The sequence below is a fragment of the Triturus cristatus genome, chromosome 12, assembly GCF_964204655.1.
Source record: "Triturus cristatus chromosome 12, aTriCri1.1, whole genome shotgun sequence".
NCBI lineage: Eukaryota > Metazoa > Chordata > Amphibia > Caudata > Salamandridae > Triturus > Triturus cristatus.
The window spans coordinates 718,512,178-718,537,986 of NC_140595.1; the positions used below are offsets into that span (position 1 = coordinate 718,512,178).

At 30.2% G+C, this 25,809-nt stretch overlaps 11 non-coding genes across 11 annotated transcripts; all 11 read left to right on the forward strand.

The window, feature by feature from the left end:
* The first annotated feature begins 1,830 nt into the window (after positions 1-1,830).
* On the forward strand, positions 1,831-1,907 carry TRNAT-AGU (transfer RNA threonine (anticodon AGU)). The gene has a single exon. It is a non-coding gene; the product is annotated as a tRNA-Thr (tRNA).
* A 1,955-nt stretch (positions 1,908-3,862) lies between these two features.
* TRNAT-AGU (transfer RNA threonine (anticodon AGU)) lies at positions 3,863-3,936 on the forward strand. Its single transcript has one exon. It is a non-coding gene; the product is annotated as a tRNA-Thr (tRNA).
* Positions 3,937-5,892: 1,956 nt separating this feature from the next.
* Positions 5,893-5,966, forward strand: TRNAT-AGU (transfer RNA threonine (anticodon AGU)). The gene has a single exon. It is a non-coding gene; the product is annotated as a tRNA-Thr (tRNA).
* A 1,451-nt stretch (positions 5,967-7,417) lies between these two features.
* On the forward strand, positions 7,418-7,490 carry TRNAT-CGU (transfer RNA threonine (anticodon CGU)). The gene has a single exon. It is a non-coding gene; the product is annotated as a tRNA-Thr (tRNA).
* Positions 7,491-9,937: 2,447 nt separating this feature from the next.
* TRNAT-AGU (transfer RNA threonine (anticodon AGU)) lies at positions 9,938-10,014 on the forward strand. The gene has a single exon. It is a non-coding gene; the product is annotated as a tRNA-Thr (tRNA).
* Positions 10,015-11,969: 1,955 nt separating this feature from the next.
* On the forward strand, positions 11,970-12,043 carry TRNAT-AGU (transfer RNA threonine (anticodon AGU)). The gene has a single exon. It is a non-coding gene; the product is annotated as a tRNA-Thr (tRNA).
* A 1,956-nt stretch (positions 12,044-13,999) lies between these two features.
* Positions 14,000-14,073, forward strand: TRNAT-AGU (transfer RNA threonine (anticodon AGU)). Its single transcript has one exon. It is a non-coding gene; the product is annotated as a tRNA-Thr (tRNA).
* A 2,974-nt stretch (positions 14,074-17,047) lies between these two features.
* TRNAT-AGU (transfer RNA threonine (anticodon AGU)) lies at positions 17,048-17,121 on the forward strand. The gene has a single exon. It is a non-coding gene; the product is annotated as a tRNA-Thr (tRNA).
* Positions 17,122-19,077: 1,956 nt separating this feature from the next.
* TRNAT-AGU (transfer RNA threonine (anticodon AGU)) lies at positions 19,078-19,151 on the forward strand. Its single transcript has one exon. It is a non-coding gene; the product is annotated as a tRNA-Thr (tRNA).
* A 1,451-nt stretch (positions 19,152-20,602) lies between these two features.
* TRNAT-CGU (transfer RNA threonine (anticodon CGU)) lies at positions 20,603-20,675 on the forward strand. Its single transcript has one exon. It is a non-coding gene; the product is annotated as a tRNA-Thr (tRNA).
* A 4,478-nt stretch (positions 20,676-25,153) lies between these two features.
* On the forward strand, positions 25,154-25,230 carry TRNAT-AGU (transfer RNA threonine (anticodon AGU)). Its single transcript has one exon. It is a non-coding gene; the product is annotated as a tRNA-Thr (tRNA).
* The last annotated feature ends 579 nt before the right edge of the window (positions 25,231-25,809 follow it).

A 25,809-nucleotide genomic window follows, 5' to 3' on the forward strand; every position in this document is an offset into this window, starting at 1 on the left:
AAATAATCAGTGTTCTCATGATTATAGTAGCAATACTGTGATTTCAAAATGAAAATGGTATATAAATGAGGAAATCACAGATAAAATATAACCCTAAAGTTGAGCAATATTGATGTTTTTATGTAAAACAAATATTTGTAACTATTCAATATAGGGAATTGAGTTTAAAAAGAGTTTTTTTTAATACCACATAGTAATTTTTGTTTAGAGATTAGGAATTCTTTCTTTTATAACATTGGAATACATATAAAGAATCTTTAATGCAGGCACCGAATTCGATCGGCAATACTAAATTAATGATTCCTTCATTGTTACTACAGTAGGTGCTGTGGCTAAGTTGTTAAAGTCCCTGTCTCGTAAACAGGAAATCCAGAGTTCAAATCTCAGCAGCACCTTATTATTGGCTCATTACATGTAAGAATATTTTTCATCACACAAATGTTGAATACTATTTAAAAAGAAAAGTTCTGTGACCTTTAGAATGGTTCATCTTAAATTGAAAGAAAAAATGTGGTATTGTGAAGATTTTTAAAGTAATGCCTTGAATGAAAAAGGGAAAAGACAATGACAAAGAGCAAAATAGAGATAAAAGATCATTCTGGAGTTGAATTCAAGTAATGCATTCTTGAACAAGGCATAATTTAAAATTCTATGAATATGGTAAGCAGTATATTAATGATGTGTTTATGAATGAGATGACTGTTCTCATCTAAAGTGATTGAGTAGAGCATTGTATGAACTTAGAAAAGATTATGAAAGAGAAAAACTCAGGATTTTCTTGAAAACTATAAGGCAAACTGTCCCTTTAAGCATTTTCAAGAGGGTACTGTGGCTTAGTTGGTTAAAGCGCCTGTCTAGTAAACAGGAGATCCTGAGCTCAAATCTCAGAAGTGCCTTCATTTTCTTATTCTTAAATAAAAAATAATTTTCATTAAGTCGGACTTTGATACAATTAAATTAGAAAAGTCTGATTCATCTTTCTGTTTAACAGATCATCTTAAACCTGATAAAAAATCAGAGTGTTCTCATGACTATAGTAGCAATACTGTGATTGCAAAATGAAAATGGTATCTCAATGAAGAAGTCACAGATTAAATATAACCCTAAATTTGAGCAATATTGATTTGTTTATGTAAAACAATTATTTGTAACTATTCAATATAGGGAATTGAGTTTAAAAAGAGTTTTTTTTAATACCCCATAGTTATTCTTGTTTAGAGATTAGGAATCCTTTCTTTTATAACATTGGAATACATATAAAGAATCTTTATTGCAGGCACCGAATTCAATACTAAATTAATGATTCCTTCATTATTACTACACTAGGTGCTGTCGCTAAGTGGTTAAAGTGCCTGTCTCGTAAACATGAAATCCTGAGTTCAGATTTCAACAGCACCTTATTATTGGCTCCTTACATGTAAGAATAATTTTCATCACGCAAATGTTGAATACTATTTGAAAAGAAAAGTCTTGTTCTGTGACCTTTAGAATGGTTCATATTAAATTGAAATAAAAAAAGTGGTATTGTGAAGATTTTTAAAGTAATGCCTTGAATGAAAAAAGGAAAAGACAATGACAAAGAGCAAAATAGAGATAAAAGATCATTCTGGAGTTGAATTCAAGTAATGCAATCTTGAACAAGGAATAATTCAAAATTCTATGAATATGGTAAGCAGTATATTAAAGAGGTGTTTATGAATAAGATGAGTGTTCTCATCTAAAGTGATTGAGTAGAGCATTGTATGAACTTAGAAGAGATTATGAAAGAGAAAAACTCAGGATTTTCTAGAAAACTATAAGGCAAACTGTCCCTTTAAGCATTTTCAAGAGGGTGCTGTGGCTTAGTTGGTTAAAGCGCCTGTCTAGTAAACAGGAGATCCTGAGTTCAAATCTCAGCAGCGCGTTCATTTTCTTATTCTTAAATAAAAAAATATTTTCATTAAGTCGTACTTTGATACAATTAAATTAGAAAAGTCTGATTCATCTTTCTGTTGAACAGATCATCTTAAACCTAATAAAAAATAAAAGTGTTCTCATGATTATAGTAGCAATACTGTGATCGCAAAATGAAAAAGGTATATCAATGAGGAAGTCAGAGTTGAAATATTACCCTAAATTTGAGCAATATTGATGTTTTTATGTAAAACAATTATTTGTAACTATTCAATAAAGGGAATTGAGTTTAAAAAGAGTTTTTTTTAATACCATATAGTTATTCTTGTTTAGAGATTAGGAATCCTTTCTTTTATAACAATGGAATACATATAAAGAATCTTTATTGCAGGCACCGGATTCGATCGCCAATATTAAATTAATGATTCCTTCATTGTTACTACAGTAGGTGCTTTGGCTAAGTGGTTAAAGTGCCTGTCTCGTAAACAGGAAATCCTGAGTTCAAATCTCAACAGCACTTTATTATTGCCTCCCTACATGTAAGAATCATTTTCATCACGCAAATGTTGAATACTATTTAAAAAGAAATGTCTTGTTCTGTGACCTTTAGAATGGTTCATCTTAATTTGAAATTTAAAAAAGTGGTATTGTGAAGATTTTTAAAGTAATGTCTTGAATGAAAAAGGGAAAAGACAATGACAAAGAGCAAAATAGAGATAAAAGATCATTCTGGAGTTGAATTCAAGTAATGCATTCTTGAACAAGGCATAATTCAAAATTTTATGAATATGGTAAGCAGTATATTAATGAGGTGTTTATGAATAAGATGAGTGTTCTCATCTAAAGTGATTGAGTAGAGCATTGTATGAACTTAGAAAAGATTATGAAAGAGAAAAACTCAGGATTTTCTTGAAAACTATAAGGCAAACTGTCCCTTTAGGTATTTTCAAGAGGGTGCTGTGGCTTAGCTTGTTAAAGCACCTGTCTAGTAAACAGGAGATCCTGAGTTCAAATCTCAGCAGCGCCTTCTTTTTCTTATTCTTAAATAAAAAATTATTTTCATTAAGTCGTACTTTGATAGAATTAAATTAGAAAAGTCTGATTCATCTTTCTGTTGAACAGATCATCTTAAACCTAATAAAAAATAAAAGTGTTCTCATGATTATAGTAGCAATACTGTGATCGCAAAATGAAAATTGTATATCAATGAGGAAGTCACAGATTAAATATAACCCTAAATTTGAGCAATATTGATATGTTTATGTAAAACAATTATTTGTAACTATTCAATATAGGGAATTGAGTTTAAAAAGAGTTTTTTTTAATACCACATAGTTATTCTTGTTTAGAGATTAGGAATCCTTTATTTTATAACAATGGAATACATATAAAGAATCTTTATTGCAGGCACCGAATTCGATCGCCAATATTAAATTAATGATTCCTTCATTGTTACCACAGTAGGTGCTGTGGCTAAGTGGTTGAAGTGCCTGTCTCGTAAACAGGAAATCCTGAGTTCAAATCTCAACAGCACTTTATTATTGGCTCCCTACATGTAAGAATCATTTTCATCACGCAAATGTTGTATACTATTTAAAAAGAAAAGTCTTGTTCTGTGACCTTTAGAATGGTTCATCTTAAATTAAAATTTAAAAAAGTGGTTTTGTGAAGATTTTTAAAGTAATGCCTTGAATGAAAAAGGGAAAAGACAATGACAAAGAGCAAAATAGAGATAAAAGATCATTCTGGAGTTGAATTCAAGTAATGCATTCTTGAACAAGGCATAATTAAACATTTTATGAATATGATAAGCAGTATATTAATGAGGTGTTTATGAATAAGATGAGTGTTATCATCTAAAGTGATTGAGTAGAGCATTGTATGAACTTAGAAAAGATTATGAAAGAGAAAAACTCAGGATTTTCTTGAAAACTATAAGGCAAACTGTCCCTTTAAGCATTTTCAAGAGGGTGCTGTGGCTTAGTTGGTTAAAGCGCCTGTCTAGTAAACAGGAGATCCTGAGTTCAAATCTCAGCAGCGCCTTCATCTTCTTATTCTTAAATAAAAAATTATTTTCATTTAGTCGTACTTTGATACAATTAAATTAGAAAAGTCTGATTCATCTTTCTGTTGAACAGATCATCTTAAACCTAATAAAAAATAAAAGTGTTCTCATGATTATAGTAGCAATACTGTGATCGCAAAATGAAAAAGGTATATCAATGAGGAAGTCACAGTTGAAATATTACCCTAAATTTGAGCAATATTGATGTTTTTATGTAAAACAATTATTTGTAACTATTCAATAAAGGGAATTGAGTTTAAAAATAGTTTTTTTTAATACCATATAGTTATTCTTGTTTAGAGATTAGGAATCCTTTCTTTTATAACAATGGAATACATATAAAGAATCTTTATTGCAGGCACCGAATTCGATCGCTAATATTAAATTAATGATTCCTTCATTGTTACTACAGTAAGTGCTGTGGCTAAGTGGTTAAAGTGCCTGTCTCGTAAACAGGAAATCCTGAGTTCAAATCTCAACAGCACTTTATTATTGGCTCCCTACATGTAAGAATCATTTTCATCACGCAAATGTTGAATACTATTTAAAAAGAAAAGTCTTGTTCTGTGACCTTTAGAATGGTTCATCTTAAATTGAAATTTAAAAAAATGGTTTTGTGAAGATTTTTAAAGTAATGCCTTTAATGAAAAAGGGAAAAGACAATGACAAAGAGCAAAATAGAGATAAAAGATCACTCTGGAGTTGAATTCAAGTAATGCATTCTTGAACAAGGCATAATTAAAAATTTTATGAATATGGTAAGCAGTATATTAATGAGGTGTTTATGAATAAGATGAGTGTTCTTATCTAAAGTGATTGAGTAGGGCATTATATAAACTTAGAAAAGATTATGAAAGAGAAAAACTCAGGATTTTCTTGAAAACTATAAGGCAAACTGTCCCTTTAAGTATTTTCAAGAGGGTGCTGTGGCTTAGCTGGTTAAAGCACCTGTCTAGTGAACAGGAGATCCTGAGTTAAAATCTCAGCAGCGTCTTCATTTTCTTATTCTTAACTAAAAAATTATTTTCATTAAGTCGTACTTTGATACAATTAAATTAGAAAAGTCTGATTCATCTTTCTGTTGAACAGATCATCTTAAACCTAATAAAAAATAAAAGTGTTCTCATGATTATAGTAGCAATACTGTGAAAACAAAATGAAAATTGTATATCAATGAGGAAGTCACAGATGAAATATTACCCTAAATTTGAGCAATATTGATGTTTTTATGTAAAAAAATTATTTGTAACTATTCAATATAGGGAATTGAGTTTACAAATAGTTTTTTTTAATACCACATAGTTATTCTTGTTTAGAGATTAGGAATCCTTTCTTTTATAACATTGGAATACATATAAAGAATCTTTATTGCAGGCACCGAATTTGATCGCCAATACTAAATTAATGATTCCTTCATTGTTACTACAGTAGGTCCTGTGGCTAAGTGGTTAAACTGCCTGTCTCGCAAACAGGAAATCCTGAGTTCAAATTTCAGCAGCACCTTATTATTGGCTCCTTACATGTAAGAATAATTTTCATCACGCAAATGTTGAATACTATTTAAAAAGAAAAGTCTTGTTCTGTGACCTTTAGAATGGTTCATATTAAATTGAAATAAAAAAGTGGTATTGTGAAGATTGTTAAAGTAATGCCTTGAATGAAAAAAGGAAAAGACAATGACAAAGAGCAAACTAGAGATAAAAGATCATTCTGGAGTTGAATTCAAGTAATGCATTCTTGAACAAGGCATAATTCAAAATTCTATGAATATGGTAAGCAGTATATTAATGAGGTGTTTATGAATAAGATGAGTGTTCTCATCTAAAGTGATTGAGTAGAGCATTGTATGAACTTAGAAAAGATTATGAAAGAGAACAACTCAGGATTTTCTTGAAAACTATAAGGCAAACTGTCCCTTTAAGCATTTTCAAGAGGGTGCTGTGGCTTAGTTGGTTAAAGCGCCTGTCTAGTAAACAGGAGATCCTGAGTTCAAATCTCAGCTGCGCCTTCATTTTCTTATTCTTAAATAAAAAATTATTTTCATTAAGTCGTACTTTGATACAATTAAATCAGAAAAGTCTGATTCATCTTTCTGTTGAACAGATCATCTTAAACCTAATAAAAAATAAAAGTGTTCTCATGATTATAGTAGCAATACTGTGATCGCAAAATGAAAAAGGTATATCAATGAGGAAGTCACAGTTGAAATATTACCCTAAATTTGAGCAATATTGATGTTTTTATGTAAAACAATTATTTGTAACTATTCAATAAAGGGAATTGAGTTTAAAAATAGTTTTTTTTAATACCATATAGTTAGTCTTGTTTAGAGATTAGGAATCCTTTCTTTTATAACAATGGAATACATATAAAGAATCTTTATTGCAGGCACCGGATTCGATCGCCAATATTAAATTAATGATTCCTTCATTGTTACTACAGTAGGTGCTGTGGCTAAGTGGTTAAAGTGCCTGTCTCATAAACAGGAAATCCTGAGTTCAAATCTCAACAGCACTTTATTATTGGCTCCCTACATGTAAGAATCATTTTCATCACGCAAATGTTGAATACTATTTAAAAAGAAAAGTCTTGTTCTGTGACCTTTAGAATGGTTCATCTTAAATTGAAATTTAAAAAAGTGGTATTGTGAAGATTTTTAAAGTAATGTCTTGAATGAAAAAGGGAAAAGACAACGACAAAGAGCAAAATAGAGATAAAAGATCATTCTGGAGTTGAATTCAAGTAATGCATTCTTGAACAAGGCATAATTCAAAATTTTATGAATATGGTAAGCAGTATATTAATGAGGTGTTTATGAATAAGATGAGTGTTCTCATCTAAAGTGATTGAGTAGAGCATTGTATGAACTTAGAAAAGATTATGAAAGAGAAAAACTCAGGATTTTCTTGAAAACTATAAGGCAAACTGTCCCTTAAAGCATTTTCAAGAGGGTACTGTGGCTTAGCTGGTTAAAGCGCCTGTCTAGTAAACAGGATATCCTGAGCTCAAATCTCAGAAGTGCCTTCATTTTCTTATTCTTAAATAAAAAATTATTTTCATTAAGTCGTACTTTGATACAATTAAATTAGAAAAGTCTGATTCATCTTTCTGTTGAACAGATCATCTTAAACCTAATAAAAAATAAAAGTGTTCTCATGATTATAGTAGCAATACTGTGATTGCAAAATGAAAATGGTATATCAATGAGGAAGTCACAGATGAAATATATCACTAAATTTGAGCAATATTGATTTTTTTATGTAAAACAATTATTTGTAACTATTCAATATATGGAATTGAGTTTAAAAAGAGTTTTTTTAAAACAACATAGTTATTCTTGTTTAGAGATTAGGAATCCTTTCTTTTATAACATTGGAATACATATAAAGAATCTTTATTGCAGGCACCGAATTTGATCGCCAATACTAAATTAATGATTCCTTAATTGTTACTACAGTAGGTGCTGTGGCTAAGTGGTTAAAGTGCCTGTCTCGTAAACAGGAAGTTCTGAGTTTAAATCTCAGCAGCACCTTATTATTGGCTCCTTACATGTAAGAATAATTTTCATCACGCAAATGTTGAATACTATTTAAAAAGAAAAGTCTTGTTCTGTGACCTTTAGAATGGTTCATCTTAAATTGAAATAAAAAAAGTGGTATTGTGAAGATTTTTAAAGTAATGCCTTAATTGAAAAAGGGAAAAGACAATGACAAAGAGCAAAAGAGATAAAAGATCATTCTGGAGTTGAATTCAAGTAATGCATTCTTGAACAAGACATAATTCAAAATTCTATGAATATAGTAAGCAGTATATTAATGACGTGTTTATGAATAAGATGAGTGTTCTCCTCTAAAGTGATTGAGTAGAGCATTGTATGAACTTAGTGAAGATTATGAAAGTGAAAAACTCAGCATTTTCTTGAAAACTATAAGGCAAACTGTGACTTAAAGCATTTTCAAGAGGGTCCTGTGGCTTAGCTGGTTAATGCGCCTGTCTAGTAAACAGGTGATCCTGAGTTCAAATCTCATCAGCGCCTTCTTTATCCTATTCTTAAATAAAAAACGTATTTTCATTAATTCGTACTTTGGTACAATTAAATTAGAAAAGTCTGATTCATCTTTCTGTTGAACAGATCATCTTAAACCTGATAAATAATCAGTGTTCTCATGATTATAGTAGCAATACTGTGATTTCAAAATGAAAATGGTATATAAATGAGGAAATCACAGATAAAATATAACCCTAAAGTTGAGCAATATTGATGTTTTTATGTAAAACAAATATTTGTAACTATTCAATATAGGGAATTGAGTTTAAAAAGAGTTTTTTTTAATACCACATAGTAATTTTTGTTTAGAGATTAGGAATTCTTTCTTTTATAACATTGGAATACATATAAAGAATCTTTAATGCAGGCACCGAATTCGATCGGCAATACTAAATTAATGATTCCTTCATTGTTACTACAGTAGGTGCTGTGGCTAAGTTGTTAAAGTCCCTGTCTCGTAAACAGGAAATCCAGAGTTCAAATCTCAGCAGCACCTTATTATTGGCTCATTACATGTAAGAATATTTTTCATCACACAAATGTTGAATACTATTTAAAAAGAAAAGTTCTGTGACCTTTAGAATGGTTCATCTTAAATTGAAAGAAAAAATGTGGTATTGTGAAGATTTTTAAAGTAATGCCTTGAATGAAAAAGGGAAAAGACAATGACAAAGAGCAAAATAGAGATAAAAGATCATTCTGGAGTTGAATTCAAGTAATGCATTCTTGAACAAGGCATAATTTAAAATTCTATGAATATGGTAAGCAGTATATTAATGATGTGTTTATGAATGAGATGACTGTTCTCATCTAAAGTGATTGAGTAGAGCATTGTATGAACTTAGAAAAGATTATGAAAGAGAAAAACTCAGGATTTTCTTGAAAACTATAAGGCAAACTGTCCCTTTAAGCATTTTCAAGAGGGTACTGTGGCTTAGTTGGTTAAAGCGCCTGTCTAGTAAACAGGAGATCCTGAGCTCAAATCTCAGAAGTGCCTTCATTTTCTTATTCTTAAATAAAAAATAATTTTCATTAAGTCGGACTTTGATACAATTAAATTAGAAAAGTCTGATTCATCTTTCTGTTTAACAGATCATCTTAAACCTGATAAAAAATCAGAGTGTTCTCATGACTATAGTAGCAATACTGTGATTGCAAAATGAAAATGGTATCTCAATGAAGAAGTCACAGATTAAATATAACCCTAAATTTGAGCAATATTGATTTGTTTATGTAAAACAATTATTTGTAACTATTCAATATAGGGAATTGAGTTTAAAAAGAGTTTTTTTTAATACCCCATAGTTATTCTTGTTTAGAGATTAGGAATCCTTTCTTTTATAACATTGGAATACATATAAAGAATCTTTATTGCAGGCACCGAATTCAATACTAAATTAATGATTCCTTCATTATTACTACACTAGGTGCTGTCGCTAAGTGGTTAAAGTGCCTGTCTCGTAAACATGAAATCCTGAGTTCAGATTTCAACAGCACCTTATTATTGGCTCCTTACATGTAAGAATAATTTTCATCACGCAAATGTTGAATACTATTTGAAAAGAAAAGTCTTGTTCTGTGACCTTTAGAATGGTTCATATTAAATTGAAATAAAAAAAGTGGTATTGTGAAGATTTTTAAAGTAATGCCTTGAATGAAAAAAGGAAAAGACAATGACAAAGAGCAAAATAGAGATAAAAGATCATTCTGGAGTTGAATTCAAGTAATGCAATCTTGAACAAGGAATAATTCAAAATTCTATGAATATGGTAAGCAGTATATTAAAGAGGTGTTTATGAATAAGATGAGTGTTCTCATCTAAAGTGATTGAGTAGAGCATTGTATGAACTTAGAAGAGATTATGAAAGAGAAAAACTCAGGATTTTCTAGAAAACTATAAGGCAAACTGTCCCTTTAAGCATTTTCAAGAGGGTGCTGTGGCTTAGTTGGTTAAAGCGCCTGTCTAGTAAACAGGAGATCCTGAGTTCAAATCTCAGCAGCGCGTTCATTTTCTTATTCTTAAATAAAAAAATATTTTCATTAAGTCGTACTTTGATACAATTAAATTAGAAAAGTCTGATTCATCTTTCTGTTGAACAGATCATCTTAAACCTAATAAAAAATAAAAGTGTTCTCATGATTATAGTAGCAATACTGTGATCGCAAAATGAAAAAGGTATATCAATGAGGAAGTCAGAGTTGAAATATTACCCTAAATTTGAGCAATATTGATGTTTTTATGTAAAACAATTATTTGTAACTATTCAATAAAGGGAATTGAGTTTAAAAAGAGTTTTTTTTAATACCATATAGTTATTCTTGTTTAGAGATTAGGAATCCTTTCTTTTATAACAATGGAATACATATAAAGAATCTTTATTGCAGGCACCGGATTCGATCGCCAATATTAAATTAATGATTCCTTCATTGTTACTACAGTAGGTGCTTTGGCTAAGTGGTTAAAGTGCCTGTCTCGTAAACAGGAAATCCTGAGTTCAAATCTCAACAGCACTTTATTATTGCCTCCCTACATGTAAGAATCATTTTCATCACGCAAATGTTGAATACTATTTAAAAAGAAATGTCTTGTTCTGTGACCTTTAGAATGGTTCATCTTAATTTGAAATTTAAAAAAGTGGTATTGTGAAGATTTTTAAAGTAATGTCTTGAATGAAAAAGGGAAAAGACAATGACAAAGAGCAAAATAGAGATAAAAGATCATTCTGGAGTTGAATTCAAGTAATGCATTCTTGAACAAGGCATAATTCAAAATTTTATGAATATGGTAAGCAGTATATTAATGAGGTGTTTATGAATAAGATGAGTGTTCTCATCTAAAGTGATTGAGTAGAGCATTGTATGAACTTAGAAAAGATTATGAAAGAGAAAAACTCAGGATTTTCTTGAAAACTATAAGGCAAACTGTCCCTTTAGGTATTTTCAAGAGGGTGCTGTGGCTTAGCTTGTTAAAGCACCTGTCTAGTAAACAGGAGATCCTGAGTTCAAATCTCAGCAGCGCCTTCTTTTTCTTATTCTTAAATAAAAAATTATTTTCATTAAGTCGTACTTTGATAGAATTAAATTAGAAAAGTCTGATTCATCTTTCTGTTGAACAGATCATCTTAAACCTAATAAAAAATAAAAGTGTTCTCATGATTATAGTAGCAATACTGTGATCGCAAAATGAAAATTGTATATCAATGAGGAAGTCACAGATTAAATATAACCCTAAATTTGAGCAATATTGATATGTTTATGTAAAACAATTATTTGTAACTATTCAATATAGGGAATTGAGTTTAAAAAGAGTTTTTTTTAATACCACATAGTTATTCTTGTTTAGAGATTAGGAATCCTTTATTTTATAACAATGGAATACATATAAAGAATCTTTATTGCAGGCACCGAATTCGATCGCCAATATTAAATTAATGATTCCTTCATTGTTACCACAGTAGGTGCTGTGGCTAAGTGGTTGAAGTGCCTGTCTCGTAAACAGGAAATCCTGAGTTCAAATCTCAACAGCACTTTATTATTGGCTCCCTACATGTAAGAATCATTTTCATCACGCAAATGTTGTATACTATTTAAAAAGAAAAGTCTTGTTCTGTGACCTTTAGAATGGTTCATCTTAAATTAAAATTTAAAAAAGTGGTTTTGTGAAGATTTTTAAAGTAATGCCTTGAATGAAAAAGGGAAAAGACAATGACAAAGAGCAAAATAGAGATAAAAGATCATTCTGGAGTTGAATTCAAGTAATGCATTCTTGAACAAGGCATAATTAAACATTTTATGAATATGATAAGCAGTATATTAATGAGGTGTTTATGAATAAGATGAGTGTTATCATCTAAAGTGATTGAGTAGAGCATTGTATGAACTTAGAAAAGATTATGAAAGAGAAAAACTCAGGATTTTCTTGAAAACTATAAGGCAAACTGTCCCTTTAAGCATTTTCAAGAGGGTGCTGTGGCTTAGTTGGTTAAAGCGCCTGTCTAGTAAACAGGAGATCCTGAGTTCAAATCTCAGCAGCGCCTTCATCTTCTTATTCTTAAATAAAAAATTATTTTCATTTAGTCGTACTTTGATACAATTAAATTAGAAAAGTCTGATTCATCTTTCTGTTGAACAGATCATCTTAAACCTAATAAAAAATAAAAGTGTTCTCATGATTATAGTAGCAATACTGTGATCGCAAAATGAAAAAGGTATATCAATGAGGAAGTCACAGTTGAAATATTACCCTAAATTTGAGCAATATTGATGTTTTTATGTAAAACAATTATTTGTAACTATTCAATAAAGGGAATTGAGTTTAAAAATAGTTTTTTTTAATACCATATAGTTATTCTTGTTTAGAGATTAGGAATCCTTTCTTTTATAACAATGGAATACATATAAAGAATCTTTATTGCAGGCACCGAATTCGATCGCTAATATTAAATTAATGATTCCTTCATTGTTACTACAGTAAGTGCTGTGGCTAAGTGGTTAAAGTGCCTGTCTCGTAAACAGGAAATCCTGAGTTCAAATCTCAACAGCACTTTATTATTGGCTCCCTACATGTAAGAATCATTTTCATCACGCAAATGTTGAATACTATTTAAAAAGAAAAGTCTTGTTCTGTGACCTTTAGAATGGTTCATCTTAAATTGAAATTTAAAAAAATGGTTTTGTGAAGATTTTTAAAGTAATGCCTTTAATGAAAAAGGGAAAAGACAATGACAAAGAGCAAAATAGAGATAAAAGATCACTCTGGAGTTGAATTCAAGTAATGCATTCTTGAACAAGGCATAATTAAAAATTTTATGAATATGGTAAGCAGTATATTAATGAGGTGTTTATGAATAAGATGAGTGTTCTTATCTAAAGTGATTGAGTAGGGCATTATATAAACTTAGAAAAGATTATGAAAGAGAAAAACTCAGGATTTTCTTGAAAACTATAAGGCAAACTGTCCCTTTAAGTATTTTCAAGAGGGTGCTGTGGCTTAGCTGGTTAAAGCACCTGTCTAGTGAACAGGAGATCCTGAGTTAAAATCTCAGCAGCGTCTTCATTTTCTTATTCTTAACTAAAAAATTATTTTCATTAAGTCGTACTTTGATACAATTAAATTAGAAAAGTCTGATTCATCTTTCTGTTGAACAGATCATCTTAAACCTAATAAAAAATAAAAGTGTTCTCATGATTATAGTAGCAATACTGTGAAAACAAAATGAAAATTGTATATCAATGAGGAAGTCACAGATGAAATATTACCCTAAATTTGAGCAATATTGATGTTTTTATGTAAAAAAATTATTTGTAACTATTCAATATAGGGAATTGAGTTTACAAATAGTTTTTTTTAATACCACATAGTTATTCTTGTTTAGAGATTAGGAATCCTTTCTTTTATAACATTGGAATACATATAAAGAATCTTTATTGCAGGCACCGAATTTGATCGCCAATACTAAATTAATGATTCCTTCATTGTTACTACAGTAGGTCCTGTGGCTAAGTGGTTAAACTGCCTGTCTCGCAAACAGGAAATCCTGAGTTCAAATTTCAGCAGCACCTTATTATTGGCTCCTTACATGTAAGAATAATTTTCATCACGCAAATGTTGAATACTATTTAAAAAGAAAAGTCTTGTTCTGTGACCTTTAGAATGGTTCATATTAAATTGAAATAAAAAAGTGGTATTGTGAAGATTGTTAAAGTAATGCCTTGAATGAAAAAAGGAAAAGACAATGACAAAGAGCAAACTAGAGATAAAAGATCATTCTGGAGTTGAATTCAAGTAATGCATTCTTGAACAAGGCATAATTCAAAATTCTATGAATATGGTAAGCAGTATATTAATGAGGTGTTTATGAATAAGATGAGTGTTCTCATCTAAAGTGATTGAGTAGAGCATTGTATGAACTTAGAAAAGATTATGAAAGAGAACAACTCAGGATTTTCTTGAAAACTATAAGGCAAACTGTCCCTTTAAGCATTTTCAAGAGGGTGCTGTGGCTTAGTTGGTTAAAGCGCCTGTCTAGTAAACAGGAGATCCTGAGTTCAAATCTCAGCTGCGCCTTCATTTTCTTATTCTTAAATAAAAAATTATTTTCATTAAGTCGTACTTTGATACAATTAAATCAGAAAAGTCTGATTCATCTTTCTGTTGAACAGATCATCTTAAACCTAATAAAAAATAAAAGTGTTCTCATGATTATAGTACCAATACTGTGATCGCAAAATGAAAAAGGTATATCAATGAGGAAGTCACAGTTGAAATATTACCCTAAATTTGAGCAATATTGATGTTTTTATGTAAAACAATTATTTGTAACTATTCAATAAAGGGAATTGAGTTTAAAAATAGTTTTTTTTAATACCATATAGTTATTCTTGTTTAGAGATTAGGAATCCTTTCTTTTATAACAATGGAATACATATAAAGAATCTTTATTGCAGGCACCGGATTCGATCGCCAATATTAAATTAATGATTCCTTCATTGTTACTACAGTAGGTGCTGTGGCTAAGTGGTTAAAGTGCCTGTCTCGTAAACAGGAAATCCTGAGTTCAAATCTCAACAGCACTTTATTATTGGCTCCCTACATGTAAGAATCATTTTCATCACGCAAATGTTGAATACTATTTAAAAAGAAAAGTCTTGTTCTGTGACCTTTAGAATGGTTCATCTTAAATTGAAATTTAAAAAAGTGGTATTGTGAAGATTTTTAAAGTAATGTCTTGAATGAAAAAGGGAAAAGACAACGACAAAGAGCAAAATAGAGATAAAAGATCATTCTGGAGTTGAATTCAAGTAATGCATTCTTGAACAAGGCATAATTCAAAATTTTATGAATATGGTAAGCAGTATATTAATGAGGTGTTTATGAATAAGATGAGTGTTCTCATCTAAAGTGATTGAGTAGAGCATTGTATGAACTTAGAAAAGATTATGAAAGAGAAAAACTCAGGATTTTCTTGAAAACTATAAGGCAAACTGTCCCTTAAAGCATTTTCAAGAGGGTACTGTGGCTTAGCTGGTTAAAGCGCCTGTCTAGTAAACAGGAGATCCTGAGCTCAAATCTCAGCAGCGCGTTCATTTTCTTATTCTTAAATAAAAAAATATTTTCATTAAGTCGTACTTTGATACAATTAAATTAGAAAAGTCTGATTCATCTTTCTGTTGAACAGATCATCTTAAACCTAATAAAAAATAAAAGTGTTCTCATGATTATAGTAGCAATACTGTGATCGCAAAATGAAAAAGGTATATCAATGAGGAAGTCAGAGTTGAAATATTACCCTAAATTTGAGCAATATTGATGTTTTTATGTAAAACAATTATTTGTAACTATTCAATAAAGGGAATTGAGTTTAAAAAGAGTTTTTTTTAATACCATATAGTTATTCTTGTTTAGAGATTAGGAATCCTTTCTTTTATAACAATGGAATACATATAAAGAATCTTTATTGCAGGCACCGGATTCGATCGCCAATATTAAATTAATGATTCCTTCATTGTTACTACAGTAGGTGCTTTGGCTAAGTGGTTAAAGTGCCTGTCTCGTAAACAGGAAATCCTGAGTTCAAATCTCAACAGCACTTTATTATTGCCTCCCTACATGTAAGAATCATTTTCATCACGCAAATGTTGAATACTATTTAAAAAGAAATGTCTTGTTCTGTGACCTTTAGAATGGTTCATCTTAATTTGAAATTTAAAAAAGTGGTATTGTGAAGATTTTTAAAGTAATGTCTTGAATGAAAAAGGGAAAAGACAATGACAAAGAGCAAAATAGAGATAAAAGATCATTCTGGAGTTGAATTCAAGTAATGCATTCTTGAACAAGGCATAATTCAAAATTTTATGAATATGGTAAGCAGTATATTAATGAGGTGTTTATGAATAAGATGAGTGTTCTCATCTAAAGCGATTGAGTAGAGCATTGTATGAACTTAGAAAAGATTATGAAAGAGAAAAACTCAGGATTTTCTTGAAAACTATAAGGCAAACTGTCCCTTTAGGTATTTTCAAGAGGGTGCTGTGGCTTAGCTTGTTAAAGCACCTGTCTAGTAAACAGGAGATCCTGAGTTCAAATCTCAGCAGCGCCTTCTTTTTCTTATTCTTAAATAAAAAATTATTTTCATTAAGTCGTACTTTGATAGAATTAAATTAGAAAAGTCTGATTCATCTTTCTGTTGAACAGATCATCTTAAACCTAATAAAAAATAAAAGTGTTCTCATGATTATAGTAGCAATACTGTGATCGCAAAATGAAAATTGTATATCAATGAGGAAGTCACAGATTAAATATAACCCTAAATTTGAGCAATATTGATATGTTTATGTAAAACAATTATTTGTAACTATTCAATATAGGGAATTGAGTTTAAAAAGAGTTTTTTTTAATACCACATAGTTATTCTTGTTTAGAGATTAGGAATCCTTTCTTTTATAACAATGGAATACATATAAAGAATCTTTATTGCAGGCACCGAATTCGATCGCCAATATTAAATTAATGATTCCTTCATTGTTACCACAGTAGGTGCTGTGGCTAAGTGGTTGAAGTGCCTGTCTCGTAAACAGGAAATCCTGAGTTCAAATCTCAACAGCACTTTATTATTGGCTCCCTACATGTAAGAATCATTTTCATCACGCAAATGTTGTATACTATTTAAAAAGAAAAGTCTTGTTCTGTGACCTTTAGAATGGTTCATCTTAAATTAAAATTTAAAAAAGTGGTTTTGTGAAGATTTTTAAAGTAATGCCTTGAATGAAAAAGGGAAAAGACAATGACAAAGAGCAAAATAGAGATAAAAGATCATTCTGGAGTTGAATTCAAGTAATGCATTCTTGAACAAGGCATAATTAAACATTTTATGAATATGATAAGCAGTATATTAATGAGGTGTTTATGAATAAGATGAGTGTTATCATCTAAAGTGATTGAGTAGAGCATTGTATGAACTTAGAAAAGATTATGAAAGAGAAAAACTCAGGATTTTCTTGAAAACTATAAGGCAAACTGTCCCTTTAAGCATTTTCAAGAGGGTGCTGTGGCTTAGTTGGTTAAAGCGCCTGTCTAGTAAACAGGAGATCCTGAGTTCAAATCTCAGCAGCGCCTTCATCTTCTTATTCTTAAATAAAAAATTATTTTCATTTAGTCGTACTTTGATACAATTAAATTAGAAAAGTCTGATTCATCTTTCTGTTGAACAGATCATCTTAAACCTAATAAAAAATAAAAGTGTTCTCATGATTATAGTAGCAATACTGTGATCGCAAAATGAAAAAGGTATATCAATGAGGAAGTCACAGTTGAAATATTACCCTAAATTTGAGCAATATTGATGTTTTTATGTAAAACAATTATTTGTAACTATTCAATAAAGGGAATTGAGTTTAAAAATAGTTTTTTTTAATACCATATAGTTATTCTTGTTTAGAGATTAGGAATCCTTTCTTTTATAACAATGGAATACATATAAAGAATCTTTATTGCAGGCACCGAATTCGATCGCTAATATTAAATTAATGATTCCTTCATTGTTACTACAGTAAGTGCTGTGGCTAAGTGGTTAAAGTGCCTGTCTCGTAAACAGGAAATCCTGAGTTCAAATCTCAACAGCACTTTATTATTGGCTCCCTACATGTAAGAATCATTTTCATCACGCAAATGTTGAATACTATTTAAAAAGAAAAGTCTTGTTCTGTGACCTTTAGAATGGTTCATCTTAAATTGAAATTTAAAAAAATGGTTTTGTGAAGATTTTTAAAGTAATGCCTTTAATGAAAAAGGGAAAAGACAATGACAAAGAGCAAAATAGAGATAAAAGATCACTCTGGAGTTGAATTCAAGTAATGCATTCTTGAACAAGGCATAATTAAAAATTTTATGAATATGGTAAGCAGTATATTAATGAGGTGTTTATGAATAAGATGAGTGTTCTTATCTAAAGTGATTGAGTAGGGCATTATATAAACTTAGAAAAGATTATGAAAGAGAAAAACTCAGGATTTTCTTGAAAACTATAAGGCAAACTGTCCCTTTAAGTATTTTCAAGAGGGTGCTGTGGCTTAGCTGGTTAAAGCACCTGTCTAGTGAACAGGAGATCCTGAGTTAAAATCTCAGCAGCGTCTTCATTTTCTTATTCTTAACTAAAAAATTATTTTCATTAAGTCGTACTTTGATACAATTAAATTAGAAAAGTCTGATTCATCTTTCTGTTGAACAGATCATCTTAAACCTAATAAAAAATAAAAGTGTTCTCATGATTATAGTAGCAATACTGTGAAAACAAAATGAAAATTGTATATCAATGAGGAAGTCACAGATGAAATATTACCCTAAATTTGAGCAATATTGATGTTTTTATGTAAAAAAATTATTTGTAACTATTCAATATAGGGAATTGAGTTTACAAATAGTTTTTTTTAATACCACATAGTTATTCTTGTTTAGAGATTAGGAATCCTTTCTTTTATAACATTGGAATACATATAAAGAATCTTTATTGCAGGCACCGAATTTGATCGCCAATACTAAATTAATGATTCCTTCATTGTTACTACAGTAGGTCCTGTGGCTAAGTGGTTAAACTGCCTGTCTCGCAAACAGGAAATCCTGAGTTCAAATTTCAGCAGCACCTTATTATTGGCTCCTTACATGTAAGAATAATTTTCATCACGCAAATGTTGAATACTATTTAAAAAGAAAAGTCTTGTTCTGTGACCTTTAGAATGGTTCATATTAAATTGAAATAAAAAAGTGGTATTGTGAAGATTGTTAAAGTAATGCCTTGAATGAAAAAAGGAAAAGACAATGACAAAGAGCAAACTAGAGATAAAAGATCATTCTGGAGTTGAATTCAAGTAATGCATTCTTGAACAAGGCATAATTCAAAATTCTATGAATATGGTAAGCAGTATATTAATGAGGTGTTTATGAATAAGATGAGTGTTCTCATCTAAAGTGATTGAGTAGAGCATTGTATGAACTTAGAAAAGATTATGAAAGAGAACAACTCAGGATTTTCTTGAAAACTATAAGGCAAACTGTCCCTTTAAGCATTTTCAAGAGGGTGCTGTGGCTTAGTTGGTTAAAGCGCCTGTCTAGTAAACAGGAGATCCTGAGTTCAAATCTCAGCTGCGCCTTCATTTTCTTATTCTTAAATAAAAAATTATTTTCATTAAGTCGTACTTTGATACAATTAAATCAGAAAAGTCTGATTCATCTTTCTGTTGAACAGATCATCTTAAACCTAATAAAAAATAAAAGTGTTCTCATGATTATAGTACCAATACTGTGATCGCAAAATGAAAAAGGTATATCAATGAGGAAGTCACAGTTGAAATATTACCCTAAATTTGAGCAATATTGATGTTTTTATGTAAAACAATTATTTGTAACTATTCAATAAAGGGAATTGAGTTTAAAAATAGTTTTTTTTAATACCATATAGTTATTCTTGTTTAGAGATTAGGAATCCTTTCTTTTATAACAATGGAATACATATAAAGAATCTTTATTGCAGGCACCGGATTCGATCGCCAATATTAAATTAATGATTCCTTCATTGTTACTACAGTAGGTGCTGTGGCTAAGTGGTTAAAGTGCCTGTCTCGTAAACAGGAAATCCTGAGTTCAAATCTCAACAGCACTTTATTATTGGCTCCCTACATGTAAGAATCATTTTCATCACGCAAATGTTGAATACTATTTAAAAAGAAAAGTCTTGTTCTGTGACCTTTAGAATGGTTCATCTTAAATTGAAATTTAAAAAAGTGGTATTGTGAAGATTTTTAAAGTAATGTCTTGAATGAAAAAGGGAAAAGACAACGACAAAGAGCAAAATAGAGATAAAAGATCATTCTGGAGTTGAATTCAAGTAATGCATTCTTGAACAAGGCATAATTCAAAATTTTATGAATATGGTAAGCAGTATATTAATGAGGTGTTTATGAATAAGATGAGTGTTCTCATCTAAAGTGATTGAGTAGAGCATTGTATGAACTTAGAAAAGATTATGAAAGAGAAAAACTCAGGATTTTCTTGAAAACTATAAGGCAAACTGTCCCTTAAAGCATTTTCAAGAGGGTACTGTGGCTTAGCTGGTTAAAGCGCCTGTCTAGTAAACAGGAGATCCTGAGCTCAAATCTCAGAAGTGCCTTCATTTTCTTATTCTTAAATAAAAAATTATTTTCATTAAGTCGTACTTTGATACAATTAAATTAGAAAAGTCTGATTCATCTTTCTGTTGAACAGATCATCTTAAACCTAATAAAAAATAAAAGTGTTCTCATGATTATAGTAGCAATACTGTGATTGCAAAATGAAAATGGTATATCAATGAGGAAGTCACAGATGAAATATATCACTAAATTTGAGCAATATTGATTTTTTTATGTAAAACAATTATTTGTAACTATTCAATATAGGGAATTGAGTTTAAAAAGAGTTTTTTTAAAACAACATAGTTATTCTTGTTTAGAGATTAGGAATCCTTTCTTTTATAACATTGGAATACATATAAAGAATCTTTATTGCAGGCACCGAATTTGATCGCCAATACTAAATTAATGATTCCTTAATTGTTACTACAGTAGGTGCTGTGGCTAAGTGGTTAAAGTGCCTGTCTCGTAAACAGGAAGTTCTGAGTTTAAATCTCAGCAGCACCTTATTATTGGCTCCTTACATGTAAGAATAATTTTCATCACGCAAATGTTGAATACTATTTAAAAAGAAAAGTCTTGTTCTGTGACCTTTAGAATGGTTCATCTTAAATTGAAATAAAAAAAGTGGTATTGTGAAGATTTTTAAAGTAATGCCTTAATTGAAAAAGGGAAAAGACAATGACAAAGAGCAAAATAGAGATAAAAGATCATTCTGGAGTTGAATTCAAGTAATGCATTCTTGAACAAGACATAATTCAAAATTCTATGAATATAGTAAGCAGTATATTAATGACGTGTTTATGAATAAGATGAGTGTTCTCGTCTAAAGTGATTGAGTAGAGCATTGTATGAACTTAGTGAAGATTATGAAAGTGAAAAACTCAGCATTTTCTTGAAAACTATAAGGCAAACTGTGACTTAAAGCATTTTCAAGAGGGTCCTGTGGCTTAGCTGGTTAATGCGCCTGTCTAGTAAACAGGTGATCCTGAGTTCAAATCTCATCAGCGCCTTCTTTATCCTATTCTTAAATAAAAAACGTATTTTCATTAATTCGTACTTTGGTACAATTAAATTAGAAAAGTCTGATTCATCTTTCTGTTGAACAGATCATCTTAAACCTGATAAATAATCAGTGTTCTCATGATTATAGTAGCAATACTGTGATTTCAAAATGAAAATGGTATATAAATGAGGAAATCACAGATGAAATATAACCCTAAAGTTGAGCAATATTGATGTTTTTATGTAAAACAAATATTTGTAACTATTCAATATAGGGAATTGAGTTTAAAAAGAGTTTTTTTTAATACCACATAGTAATTTTTGTTTAGAGATTAGGAATCCTTTCTTTTATAACATTGGAATACATATAAAGAATCTTTAATGCAGGCACCGAATTCGATCGGCAATACTAAATTAATGATTCCTTCATTGTTACTACAGTAGGTGCTGTGGCTAAGTTGTTAAAGTCCCTGTCTCGTAAACAGGAAATCCAGAGTTCAAATCTCAGCAGCACCTTATTATTGGCTCATTACATGTAAGAATATTTTTCATCACACAAATGTTGAATACTATTTAAAAAGAAAAGTTCTGTGACCTTTAGAATGGTTCATCTTAAATTGAAAGAAAAAATGTGGTATTGTGAAGATTTTTAAAGTAATGCCTTGAATGAAAAAGGGAAAAGACAATGACAAAGAGCAAAATAGAGATAAAAGATCATTCTGGAGTTGAATTCAAGTAATGCATTCTTGAACAAGGCATAATTTAAAATTCTATGAATATGGTAAGCAGTATATTAATGATGTGTTTATGAATGAGATGACTGTTCTCATCTAAAGTGATTGAGTAGAGCATTGTATGAACTTAGAAAAGATTATGAAAGAGAAAAACTCAGGATTTTCTTGAAAACTATAAGGCAAACTGTCCCTTTAAGCATTTTCAAGAGGGTACTGTGGCTTAGTTGGTTAAAGCGCCTGTCTAGTAAACAGGAGATCCTGAGCTCAAATCTCAGAAGTGCCTTCATTTTCTTATTCTTAAATAAAAAATAATTTTCATTAAGTCGGACTTTGATACAATTAAATTAGAAAAGTCTGATTCATCTTTCTGTTTAACAGATCATCTTAAACCTGATAAAAAATAAAAGTGTTCTCATGATTATAGTAGCAATACTGTGATTGCAAAATGAAAATGGTATCTCAATGAAGAAGTCACAGATTAAATATAACCCTAAATTTGAGCAATATTGATTTGTTTATGTAAAACAATTATTTGTAACTATTCAATATAGGGAATTGAGTTTAAAAAGAGTTTTTTTTAATACCCCATAGTTATTCTTGTTTAGAGATTAGGAATCCTTTCTTTTATAACATTGGAATACATATAAAGAATCTTTATTGCAGGCACCGAATTCAATCGCCAATACTAAATTAATGATTCCTTCATTATTACTACACTAGGTGCTGTCGCTAAGTGGTTAAAGTGCCTGTCTCGTAAACATGAAATCCTGAGTTCAGATTTCAACAGCACCTTATTATTGGCTCCTTACATGTAAGAATAATTTTCATCACGCAAATGTTGAATACTATTTGAAAAGAAAAGTCTTGTTCTGTGACCTTTAGAATGGTTCATATTAAATTGAAATAAAAAAGTGGTATTGTGAAGATTTTTAAAGTAATGCCTTGAATGAAAAAAGGAAAAGACAATGACAAAGAGCAAAATAGAGATAAAAGATCATTCTGGAGTTGAATTCAAGTAATGCAATCTTGAACAAGGCATAATTCAAAATTCTATGAATATAGTAAGCAGTATATTAATGACGTGTTTATGAATAAGATGAGTGTTCTCGTCTAAAGTGATTGAGTAGAGCATTGTATGAACTTAGTGAAGATTATGAAAGTGAAAAACTCAGCATTTTCTTGAAAACTATAAGGCAAACTGTGACTTAAAGCATTTTCAAGAGGGTCCTGTGGCTTAGCTGGTTAATGCGCCTGTCTAGTAAACAGGTGATCCTGAGTTCAAATCTCATCAGCGCCTTCTTTATCCTATTCTTAAATAAAAAACGTATTTTCATTAATTCGTACTTTGGTACAATTAAATTAGAAAAGTCTGATTCATCTTTCTGTTGAACAGATCATCTTAAACCTGATAAATAATCAGTGTTCTCATGATTATAGTAGCAATACTGTGATTTCAAAATGAAAATGGTATATAAATGAGGAAATCACAGATGAAATATAACCCTAAAGTTGAGCAATATTGATGTTTTTATGTAAAACAAATATTTGTAACTATTCAATATAGGGAATTGAGTTTAAAAAGAGTTTTTTTTAATACCACATAGTAATTTTTGTTTAGAGATTAGGAATCCTTTCTTTTATAACATTGGAATACATATAAAGAATCTTTAATGCAGGCACCGAATTCGATCGGCAATACTAAATTAATGATTCCTTCATTGTTACTACAGTAGGTGCTGTGGCTAAGTTGTTAAAGTCCCTGTCTCGTAAACAGGAAATCCAGAGTTCAAATCTCAGCAGCACCTTATTATTGGCTCATTACATGTAAGAACATTTTTCATCACACAAATGTTGAATACTATTTAAAAAGAAAAGTTCTGTGACCTTTAGAATGGTTCATCTTAAATTGAAAGAAAAAATGTGGTATTGTGAAGATTTTTAAAGTAATGCCTTGAATGAAAAAGGGAAAAGACAATGACAAAGAGCAAAATAGAGATAAAAGATCATTCTGGAGTTGAATTCAAGTAATGCATTCTTGAACAAGGCATAATTTAAAATTCTATGAATATGGTAAGCAGTATATTAATGATGTGTTTATGAATGAGATGACTGTTCTCATCTAAAGTGATTGAGTAGAGCATTGTATGAACTTAGAAAAGATTATGAAAGAGAAAAACTCAGGATTTTCTTGAAAACTATAAGGCAAACTGTCCCTTTAAGCATTTTCAAGAGGGTACTGTGGCTTAGTTGGTTAAAGCGCCTGTCTAGTAAACAGGAGATCCTGAGCTCAAATCTCAGAAGTGCCTTCATTTTCTTATTCTTAAATAAAAAATAATTTTCATTAAGTCGGACTTTGATACAATTAAATTAGAAAAGTCTGATTCATCTTTCTGTTTAACAGATCATCTTAAACCTGATAAAAAATAAAAGTGTTCTCATGATTATAGTAGCAATACTGTGATTGCAAAATGAAAATGGTATCTCAATGAAGAAGTCACAGATTAAATATAACCCTAAATTTGAGCAATATTGATTTGTTTATGTAAAACAATTATTTGTAACTATTCAATATAGGGAATTGAGTTTAAAAAGAGTTTTTTTTAATACCCCATAGTTATTCTTGTTTAGAGATTAGGAATCCTTTCTTTTATAACATTGGAATACATATAAAGAATCTTTATTGCAGGCACCGAATTCAATCGCCAATACTAAATTAATGATTCCTTCATTATTACTACACTAGGTGCTGTCGCTAAGTGGTTAAAGTGCCTGTCTCGTAAACATGAAATCCTGAGTTCAGATTTCAACAGCACCTTATTATTGGCTCCTTACATGTAAGAATAATTTTCATCACGCAAATGTTGAATACTATTTGAAAAGAAAAGTCTTGTTCTGTGACCTTTAGAATGGTTCATATTAAATTGAAATAAAAAAGTGGTATTGTGAAGATTTTTAAAGTAATGCCTTGAATGAAAAAAGGAAAAGACAATGACAAAGAGCAAAATAGAGATAAAAGATCATTCTGGAGTTGAATTCAAGTAATGCAATCTTGAACAAGGCATAATTCAAAATTCTATGAATATGGTAAGCAGTATATTAAAGAGGTGTTTATGAATAAGATGAGTGTTCTCATCTAAAGTGATTGAGTAGAGCATTGTATGAACTTAGAAGAGATTATGAAAGAGAAAAACTCAGGATTTTCTAGAAAACTATAAGGCAAACTGTCCCTTTAAGCATTTTCAAGAGGGTGCTGTGGCTTAGTTGGTTAAAGCGCCTGTCTAGTAAACAGGAGATCCTGAGTTCAAATCTCAGCAGCGCGTTCATTTTCTTATTCTTAAATAAAAAATTTTTTTCATTAAGTCGTACTTTGATACAATTAAATTAGAAAAGTCTGATTCATCTTTCTGTTGAACAGATCATCTTAAACCTAATAAAAAATAAAAGTGTTCTCATGATTATAGTAGCAATACTGTGATCGCAAAATGAAAAAGGTATATCAATGAGGAAGTCACAGTTGAAATATTACCCTAAATTTGAGCAATATTGATGTTTTTATGTAAAACAATTATTTGTAACTATTCAATAAAGGGAATTGAGTTTAAAAAGAGTTTTTTTTAATACCATATAGTTATTCTTGTTTAGAGATTAGGAATCCTTTCTTTTATAACAATGGAATACATATAAAGAATCTTTATTGCAGGCACCGGATTCGATCGCCAATATTAAATTAATGATTCCTTCATTGTTACCACAGTAGGTGCTGTGGCTAAGTGGTTGAAGTGCCTGTCTCGTAAACAGGAAATCCTGAGTTCAAATCTCAACAGCACTTTATTATTGGCTCCCTACATGTAAGAATCATTTTCATCACGCAAATGTTGTATACTATTTAAAAAGAAAAGTCT